The sequence below is a fragment of the Plecotus auritus genome (genome assembly GCF_963455305.1).
Source record: "Plecotus auritus genome assembly, chromosome: 10".
NCBI lineage: Eukaryota > Metazoa > Chordata > Mammalia > Chiroptera > Vespertilionidae > Plecotus > Plecotus auritus.
The window spans coordinates 52,926,639-52,937,261 of NC_137785.1; the positions used below are offsets into that span (position 1 = coordinate 52,926,639).

Below are 10,623 nucleotides of genomic sequence, written 5' to 3' on the forward strand. Positions count from 1 at the left end.
CCCAGCCTCACCATAGCCCAGGGGTGGGCAAACTTTTTGAGTCGAAGGCCACAATGGGTTCTTAAACTGGACCGGAGGGCCGGAACAAAAGCATGGATGGAGTGTTTGTGTGAACTAATATAAATTCAAAGTAAAGGAGCAGAGGGGAGAGCAAGAGAACCGGATAGAACAGCCGGATCCGGCCCGCGGGCCTTAGTTTGCCCAAGGCTGCTAGCCCCTTCCCCTTTATAATCCTGTCCCCTGCACCTTGCTGTAAGACAGGATTTGATGCTTATAAGCACCCTGTCTTCTTGGTTGGCTGGCCTTCTCAATAAATGCCTTATATGATTCAACCCCGCCTTCCTTATTGGACACAGCGACAGGCAGCCCGAGCCCACCTGGAGGTTTCCCGGTAACACTAGGACAGTGGTCGGCAAACTCATTAGTCAACAGAGCCAAATATCAACAGTACAACGATTGAAATTTCTTTGGAGAGCCAAGTTTTTTAAACTTAAACTTCTTCTAACGCCACTTCTTCAAAATAGACTCACCCAGGCCATGGTATTTTGTGGAAGAGCCACACTCAAGGGGCCAAAGAGCCGCATGTGGCTCGCGAACCACAGTTTGCTGACCACGGCACTAGGAGAATCAGCCACTGCTGTAATGAGCATTACTTTCTGTGACTCAACCTAGGCAGCCTTGTTCCAGCTGTGCACCCAAACTTAGCAGTTCTATGTGTCCATCCAGCCACCCACTGGGGAGCTGATGGCCCTCATGTTCATGAGAATGCGTTAAGGAAGGAACAGGGACAGCTAAATGGCAGCTAAATGGCATAAACGAGATCACAGACACCTGTCAGAGTGTCCACATTGTGGTGCAGGGAGTGACTGCCACTGCCAACCTGGGTCCTGTCCCTTGTGAGGGATAAGGACAGGTTTGCAGGGAGGACACTGACCAGGGGAAGCCTGGCCCTGCTGACTCTGGATGCCTGGCACACTGGAGCTTCCCAGCTGACAGCCAACAGTGAGAGGATGGTAATGGGCACCATGATGGTAAAGGACCTGGTACAGCCCTGATCCAGTGACTGCCACGCTCTGTGACCTCTGATCCCCAGCTGTCCCTCCCTTATGACATTGGGCTGTTAGCCCCTCCCTCTCTCTTTCCCTCTTCTATCACACTCCTCATGCCAGAGAGCATCCAGGGGCCCTCTCTCCTTCTGGTCATTACCAGGCTCTCCCCAGGGATTCCTGTTCCTCTCAGCCCTCCCAGCTTTCTGTAGCTATATATGCAGCAAAATCTCAATAAAATGCCTTCTTCCTAATACATATATTATACACACATTATATATATTCTAGAGGCCCGGTGTATGAAAATTCATGCACTGGAGAGGGGGTCCCTTAGCCCGGCCTGCCCCCTCTCACAGTCCGGGAGCCCTCAGGGGCGGGAGGCGACCTGGCGATCAGGGGAAGGCTCATCACACCTCTGCTGCTGCCACTGCTGGTAGTGCAAGCTTTGGCCGACCCTGGTTACCTGAGCCTCGGGTGGCCCTGGAGGCTGGGAAGTCACCATCCCAGGCTTGCTTGCACCTCAGGCCGGCCCTGGGCAGCTAGGGGGCCGGGGGGACTGGGGAACTCCAGAGGTGGGCATGCCCGGCCTTGCCGCATGCCTGCCGCTCCGGCGGGGCTGAGGGGACTGGGCGCTGCCATCTTGTGGTTGTGGGCACTGCCATCATTGAGGGCGGGGCAGTCAATTAGCATATTCCCTCCTTATTGGCTGTGGGTGCCACCATCTTTGCGACAGTGTGAGGGTCAATTAGCATATTCCCTCTTTATTAGATAGGAGGGTGCTTCAGGAAGGGCCCATGGCACTGCCCAGCCCAGAGGGGGGCGTCAGGATGGGCTGCAGCACTGCCTGGCCCGGAGGGAGGAGGGGCGTCAGGACAGGGGTGGGGCCTTGGTGGAGAGCTCTCAGCACTCCTGCACCGGGGTCTGAAGGTGTAGAGAGGAAGGGAGAGCACATAGGCAGTAGGGGGTTTAGGTCAGGAGGGGAGAGCAGATAGGCAGTTAGGGGGATCAGACAAGGAGGGGAGAGCAATTAGGGGGATCAGGCCAGCAGGGGAACAGTTAGGGGCATCAGGCAGGCAGGGGGAGCAGTTAGGGGCATCAGGCAGGTAGGAGGGCAATTAGGGGCATCAGGCAGGCAGGCAGGTGAGTGCTTAGGATCCAGTGGTTTTGGATTGTGAGAGGGATCCCAGATTGGAGAGGGTGCAGGCCAGACTGAGGGACCCACCCCCACATACACACGAATTTCGTGCACTGGGCCACTAGTATGTGTGTGTGTGTGTGTGTGTGTGTGTATACTCGATTTAATGGGGTGATCATTTTGCAATATGTACAAATGTCAAATCATTATGTTGCATACCTGAAGCTAATATAATGTTATGTCAACTATATAACATTATCAATAAATAAATATTATAAATAAATAAACAGAATATGTATTTCTAGGCTCTAGTCCAGGAACACTGAACCCAGATATCTGGGGGTGAGCCTAGAAATCTTCATTTTAAAAGTCTCATAGATGATTTCAAAGCATAGTAAGGTTAAAACAGCTAATGTATGACTTACACACCTCTTGTTTTAACTGTCCCGCTTCCTGCCCCGGGCTCTTCCGCATTGCACCAGCCCTTCAACAGAGACCTTGGTGAACTGGGACGGAGGTGCCAGAAGAAATGGCCTAAAATCAAATGAACCAAAATCTCTGGAACCCGCACATTGTATAGTGGACAACAATCAACCGAATGAGTATCTACTAAGACACAATCCAGGAGAAGCTACTGTGGAAACTCAAACAAGAGTGGAATTTCTGACTTTAAAGGGTTTATAGCCCAGCCAGTGTAGCTCAGTGGTTGAGCATCAACCTATGAACCAGGAGGTCAAGGTTCCATTCCAGGTCAGGGAACAAGCAGCTCAATCCCCAGTAGGGGGCGTGCAGGCGGCAGCTGATCAATGATTCTCTCTCATTATTGATATTTCTTTCCCTCTCCCTCCTCTCTGAAATCAATAAAAATATGTTTTTTTTTAAGTGTTTAAAAGGGGGGGGTGGTTACAATCTGGTAAGAGACAAAGCTACACATAAAAGTTAAGTGAAGAGAAAAAAATCTACTCATTCTAATTTCTTGGGTAATTGTCTTGACTTTTACCTCTACTTTGACTACAGATCTAAAACCTCTGCATAAAGCCATCTAACCTCTAGTCTACGTTTCCCGTTAAATATTGTAAATGCATAGCCATGATATAGTCTAGATTTTCTAGTCTCTAGTCTGAAAATTTATCTACTCTGTGTATTCTGAAATTTCAAGGTATGTCTAGTTTCAAGCACCCTGAATCATTTTCTCAAGTTATTAAAATATTTCAGAAATTCTATCACTTTGAAATCTTCGACTCCTTTTGTGCTCGAAAGTAATACAAGACAGCAGTTATTTTGTATTTATTCTTTTACTGACTCTAAGTCATAAATTGAGGTAATCTATATCCTGGGATACTAAAGATAGTTAAAACTTGGTCCCTGTTCTCACGGATCAAGCATACGAGATAAGGCATATATATATAAATGATCATGTGCCCCAATTTCTGGGCAAAAAATGTTCACTATATAGAATATATCTTGTCCCCTTTGCTTGGCAGATAATGATGATTTTAGAATGCATGAAACGAAATGACTACACAGAAAGTAGTTCTATATAAGTTGGGTGGAGAGGGAGCACACGTTTTAAACCAGCGGGGATATGGGTAGACAAAAGATAAGGCAAGGAGTCTTATTTTAGCAATGGGGAGGTAAAGGGCCTATAATGATCCACTCAGTGAAAGGAATGTGCTCCTTAAATAGTCACTACCTGACATACTGTTTTCATTTGATAACTAAATTAACTGTGACACAATAGGATTTAGGGCATGGGTGAGGGAAGAAGGAAGAGCTCTCAACAGAACGAAAATAGGGCCGGAGAACAGAGTCCCCGTGCCCCACCGGCTAGAGAGATGTCATTTGCGAACAAAAGTGCCCATCAAAGAATTTGCAGCATGGAATCCTGGGAGGCCTTCGTTCATTTGTCACCGGGGCCCCTTCTCCTAGCTGTGGCAGGAGTCTCAGATGCTAATTGTCACCCTGAGTCCCTAGATTTACACACTGAACACGATGACATCATCCTGGAGAAAGACAAGGAGATTGGGGAAGACAGACCTCTTCAGTCTTGCCCTGAGAGTAGAGATAAGCAAACCCAAAGTGAACCTGACAACTTCCCCTTTAATTGATTTAAATTAGGAATTCCTCCAACTTCCAAACTGTTTTCTAATTAAGTTTGATATGAATGATGGCCCTATTGTAGATGGTTGAAAGGTGAGTTTTCTAAAATAATAATGAAGCAGGAATGTGATCTAGCTTGGTGGAGGAGTGATCCATACTATTCAGATGACATCTTTCAACATTTTGGGGGACTGTGGTGGTGATTAGCTTATTCTAGGTTTTACTAAAACAATAAATCCCACACAATTTTTTTTTTTAAAAAGCCTTCCAAATGCTAAGGTTTATCTTTAAAATAATTTTAATGAGATTTATTTTTATTCACTTTAAAAATTCATATGTGCTCATGAGAAAATATTTGGGATATAGAAAATAGAGAAATGAAAGGAAAAGTGCACCCATAATATTAGATATAGTCACTGATAAAAATTAACCTTTTCAGTACACTTCCTTTATGTTTTAACCTGTACATAATTTTAAGATCAATATACTTTATATATACAATATTTTAAGTATTGTATATATAAAGTATATTATCTTTTCACATAATAGAAAGCAAACATGTTTTCATGAAATTACAATATTTGCAAAGATTAATTAATTATTGCATAGTATTTATTCATGTAAATCATACCATAATTTGTTTATTTTTCTCCTTTCAATTATAAGTGCCATTTCCAAAGGGTTCAGTATTTTGAATAAGGCTTTATACATTATAAATATTGATGTGGATATTTTAACTTTTTTGTTGTTAACTTCTCAGAATTTATTTCCAGAAGATTAAGTATTAAGGGTTATGAAAATACTTAAGAGTTTGATGTATTTGTGACATTTTTAAAGGTAATTGCTCTGTAAAATTTGAGATGAGCTTCTGGGTTGGTGGTGAATTGAAGTAATTCAATAGAAACATTATATTTAAAAGTTCTATTTTTTTTCAGCTCACATAAAAATGAAATAAAATGAAAATATAATAAGATTCAAAATAAATTTAAAGTATGGATATAACATATTCTATTAGTAATAATATTTTTCCCTGCTAAAAAAATGAATAAATGGAATACATTTTCATTCTATATCACTCTCGGAATTCTCTCATACATGTATTGTGCTATGAGAGATATTTATTTTCACCCTTCTGACCTTAGTTTCCTTGATTACAAAATAAGATCAATATTTCCTATGGCATTGCATCTTCGTGAGCAGTACAAGACCACTACATGTGAATTAAATGCCCAGCATGTGTTATATGCTCATTAAAATCTATTTCCATCCGGTCACCTTGCTCTTAAGTGATATAAATTATGTATGGCATAATCCATAATTTTTCAGTTGGCGCAACATAACCATGAGCTGTTTCAGCAGTTGAGAGAAAATGCCAAAACCTAAGAAAGTCTCCATTCATTCTGAAAGCTTAAAGGGATCCATTGATTTATTTCCCTCAACAATGCCCCCCTTTTTTATAGGATCAAACAGTGAGATACGGAAGAGAATCTCTCTTTCCATCATTGTGGAGGGGAAATGTCAACTGCACTTTTCTAAAACACGTGGCTGGCCGAGAGAATGGGAATGACATTTCACTCTCCACACTTTGGAACAAAATGGGATGTTTGAGGGAAACACAGAGGCACCTATTAGGGTGCCTCACAAATCGAGCCTTTGTTCGGCGTCTGTGTGAGTGTGAAGCTGTCAGGATCTGTTTAGCTAATGACTCTAACTTGTTAAAATTTTAACCAAGGCTTCTTTTGCTGCATTTCAAAGGATTCATAATATCCCTTCCATTGTTTGTTGCCTGTGTCTGCAAAGATGACTTTGCATGAATATTTATCATTTAATAACATAAGGGCGTGTATTCAGCTCTGACCCTCCATGCTGCACCCAGTTTAGCTGTGTGTTCCTGGCCTAGCCGACTCTATCTGTCCTCTTTCACTTGGAGTTCAGGACTGCTGATTTCTTCCAGGAGAAGTAAAGCACAGACGTACTGAGGAAGCGAACTGAAGGTAAAGAGGAGAGAATGCCATTTGTCACTGGGAGAATATGGTGAAGTTGTTGAAATGGTTGGACATCGATGGAAACACTTTGCTAAGAAGTTTAGTTATATTACCTTTGTCAGTATCCATTATTGTCCAAGATAGTCATTATCTTCATACCCATTTTTCAGATGAGGAAACTGAGCCATAACAAGGTGACGTAACTTACTGAATGTACACCATTGGAATGTTTCCAATAAATCCTGGCTATTCTTTAAAAAGAGTGGCTACGGCCAAAACCGGTTTGGCTCAGTGGATAGAGCGTCAGCCTGCGGACTGAAAGGTCCCAGGTTCGATTCCGGTCAAGGGCATGTACCTTGGTTGCGGGCACATCCCCAGTAGGAGGTGTGCAAGAGGCAGCTGATCGATGTTTCTCTCTCATCAATGTTTCTGACTATCTATCCCTCTTCCTTCCTCTCTGTAAAAAATCAATAAAATATATTTAAAAATAAATAAATAAATAAATAAATAAAAAGAGTGGCTACGTGCCCTGACCAGTTTGGCTTAGTGGATAGAGCGTCGGCCTGCGGACTGAAAGGTCCCGGGTTCGATTCCGGTCAAGGGCATGTACCTTGGTTGCGGGCACATCCCGGGTGGGAGGTGTGCAGGAGGCAGCTGATCGATGTTTCTCTCTCATCGATGTTTCTAACTTTCTATCCCTTACCCTTCCTCTCTGTAAAAAATCAATAAAATATATTAAAAAAAAAAAAAGAGTGGCTACGAGACAGCTTTATAAAGTTTCATGAAACAACTTGTAAGGTTCTTGGGTTTTCATTTTATAGATGAGGACACCAGAACTCAGGGAAGTTAACTCCCCTCAGTTCACGTACCTAAGTAACATAAACAGATTTCCTCATAGATACCTAAATTTGATCTTAAATACATTACATAGTTCTTGACTCTATAATGTATCTCTTATGGTACTTTTGTGTTACTGGGTATTGTAACTGATATAAAAATAAAAAAATGTGGTCCTTCTCCTCAATATGCTTAGAGACTATCAAGAGAAATAAATTTGATATTAAAAAATGTCTAGAGTCTAATGTACATATTGATAATGGTCACCAGCTAAACACAACAGAGACCTAGGGAACAGTGTGGGAAGGAGAGATTTGAAAGAATTGGATGAGAAATGGATTGGCCTTTTAATAAATGATGCTCTTAATTTGACCCATAGGGATACAACACAATGTAAATACTATTTTGGTCTCCACCTATTAAGAGATTTGAATAATGTGGATAGTAATTGTTCTAAAATTTACTTTAGGCTTATTTTTTAAAATTATTTTCTAAAAACTTTCAGAATTAAAAAACACACCAAAATAACCATGATGGGTCTTCCTTCATGTGTTTGAAACTCTTAACTACTTGAAAGAACATTTAAAATAATTTGCATATTATATTCCTTTCAATATAGAAACTACTTTTGAAAAAAAAGTTAATTATATAACTCTAAGAATTCAATTGGAATGATCCCCTAATTGTTAATAAGATTTTTACTTTCCTGACTATACTAACTTGTATTTTTGAAAGGATACAATTTGGGGAGTTTTCAGACCTGTTTAACCTCTATCTCTTCTCACTTTCTTTGCTTGTTGATCTTCTGAAACTATTTTTCATTCTCAAAAGATTTCACATTCTGGGAAGTTGTGGATTCGATACCCTAGTCAGCTAAAAATTAATAGAAGGAAGCAAAAGGGATGGAACATTTTTGAGCCTAACGGGCTGGAACACTGAGCCTGTTTGCTCACAACCCTCCTTTCCCCCCCATGGAGGGAGCAGTCTGCCCGCCTAAGCAGGATGCGGGGGAGGGGGGGAGGAAGGGGAAGTAAACACATGGGCAATAGAAGTGAACATAGCGCAGGGGAGGTGCTTGACCTTACAAGCCTGTCAATCTAACCTGAGAAAGGGATCATTGGTGAGGGGTGGACCCATCATAAGCCCAGGAAAGCTGGGGAAGTGAATTGGTTATTTCGAAAAAGCTCCTGGTTAAAGCCCCAGGGAACAAAATGTATGCATGCTCCCTCCCTTCCTCCCTCCTTCTTCCCTCTCCCATCCCATGATCCTCTCTTGCCCTGTTCACTTGCATTCTCTCTTGCCCAGGAACACAAGACCTTGTAGGTGTTAACAGCCATGTGCCCCACAGCAAGCAGCGCGGGTTCCAAAGGACTAAGCTTTCATATGAGATGGTAACAACTCACACTTCTACCAGCAAGATATAACAAAGGCTGCTTCTCTATAAAATCTCCGGCAATTCATCAAGTACTAATTAAATAAATACGAAGTGGCATATTGTTGTTTTCATTTGCATTGGTGTGAAGTTTATTATGCATTTTACAAGTATTACCCATTTAGAAGCTCTACCATTAATATCCTTTGCCTATTTTGCTATTGACAAAATTTTTATTAAATTTTATAGTGCTTCAAATGAGGGCATTATTTCTTTGTCATTATTTTTGCGATTTCCTATTAATAAGACATTTTTTAAGTATTTAACTCCCCCCCCAAATAAGTTTCTTAAAATTTCATCCTAACTGTTACCAATCATTATTATTGCTCCTAAATGTGTATGTGTGATTGTCACAGATGTTATCTGTTTCACATACAAACTTTTTACCAAAGCATTGTGGATGCATAATATAACTTGATCCCTAAGTTTCCCCTAAGTTGTAGAATTATTTAACACTAGAGGCCTGGTGCACGAAATTCGTGCAAGGGGCTCAGCCCTCGCAGCCCGGGCTTCATCTGGAAGGTCGTCCAGAAGGTCATCCGGATGGTCATTTGGCCATCCGGCCTAATTAGCACATTGGCTCCTTATTATATAAGATCATTTGTTGGATTATCCTTTAATATTCTCATTGGTTATGAAAGTTCTCCCCCTGCTTTTTAGAAGTTAATAAATGTGCCTGTATATTCCAAATGGGCTGAAGTCCTGCTTGTCTTGTTCCATTGATCACTTTGGTATTCCCCTACAGTAGGCAAATTCGAGTCCCCTCCATTTATTCATGTGCTCTTTAATGCCCTTCAGTAAGGTCCAAAATAGTTTTCACACATATTCTGCTGCTCAGAACATCTAACTTGCTCTTAACATTGTATCTTATGAAAAAAAAGAAAACCTACACTGTAGACTTGCCTTTTCAACTTGAACATGTTTCAGCCTTTTCATTGCACTGGGTTAGGGGATCCCTGAAATGTGGTCCCTTCTCTCACAAATGATGCTCTCTGATGGAGGTGGCCTGTGGTAGTGCGTGCTCACCAGCAGGTGAGAATTACTGTTGCCTGGTCTGCATAGCTCATCCTTCCTTTTAGGGAAGCTAGCAAGAGCCTACTCATCTGTCAGGTCTTAATATTTCAATCATTTTCTCTAGAATGCTGTCACAAGCTAGGTTAAAAACTGACTGAAGAGCGTATGTTCTATTCTTACGTACAATCACCTATGCAATAACCTTCTTCCATATTAGACGCTAAGCTCTCTGAGGTCAAGGACCACGTCTGACTTGTCTATGTCTAAGTGAATGTGTTTTATTTGTTTATACAGAAATACCATGGCTAGATTTTTTTGAGAGGGGTAAGCATAAAGATCTATAAGCAAAATGGAAAAGAAAATATTTTGCTAATACAAATAAATAAAAATGAAATCAATATTTGGATCATGCTGACTATATTTTGAAAAGACACACAGATGACTTTTTTGCACCTTTGCATGACTTCATATCAATTCCAAGAAAATATTTGGGTCTATAAGTGGAGCATATACAATATTAATTCTTTTATAATTAATGTTATGCAAATGTTCTGTAATGGGAGCATTAGGGAATGAGTTGTCTCTTATTATTTTCACTGCAAATGTGAAAAGGGAATCTACAATGCAAATGTTCTTTCAGAACTCTGAACTAAGTCCAAATGTTTTCTTTGAGGGCGGGGTAGAGTAGAAGTGAAGGCAGAATGTAAATACCAAGCTACCAAGGGAAAAAATATTTCTTGGCACTTGGTTATGGAGACTCAAATGCACGGACATTGAGAAAGAGAAGGGATTTGCAAATAAATTCACAGCAGGCAGATTACTTCTCATGCCTTTCAATTCATTCATGTGTGAAACAATATCATATCATAAAATGAACCATTAGAAAGCCAGAGAATGGAGCATATGGGAAATAAATTCCTGAACCAGGCCAAGAAGCAGACGTGTGTGTGTGTGTGTGTGTGGGTGTGTGTGTGTCTGCACACGCGTGCACGCGTGTGTGCACATACCATGTGTAGAATCTAGAAATCTGTTCTTTCTCTGTTCTATATTTGCTAGATATATTTAGAACCACCA

The 10,623-nt window shown here is 41.3% G+C and overlaps 1 pseudogene across 1 annotated transcript; it reads left to right on the forward strand.

Annotated features, from left to right (window-relative positions):
* Window positions 1–642: 642 nt before the first annotated feature.
* LOC308236020 (AP-3 complex subunit beta-2-like) lies at window positions 643–1,055 on the forward strand (annotated as a pseudogene). The gene has a single exon. The product of its transcript is annotated as an AP-3 complex subunit beta-2-like (transcript).
* Window positions 1,056–10,623: the final 9,568 nt, after the last annotated feature.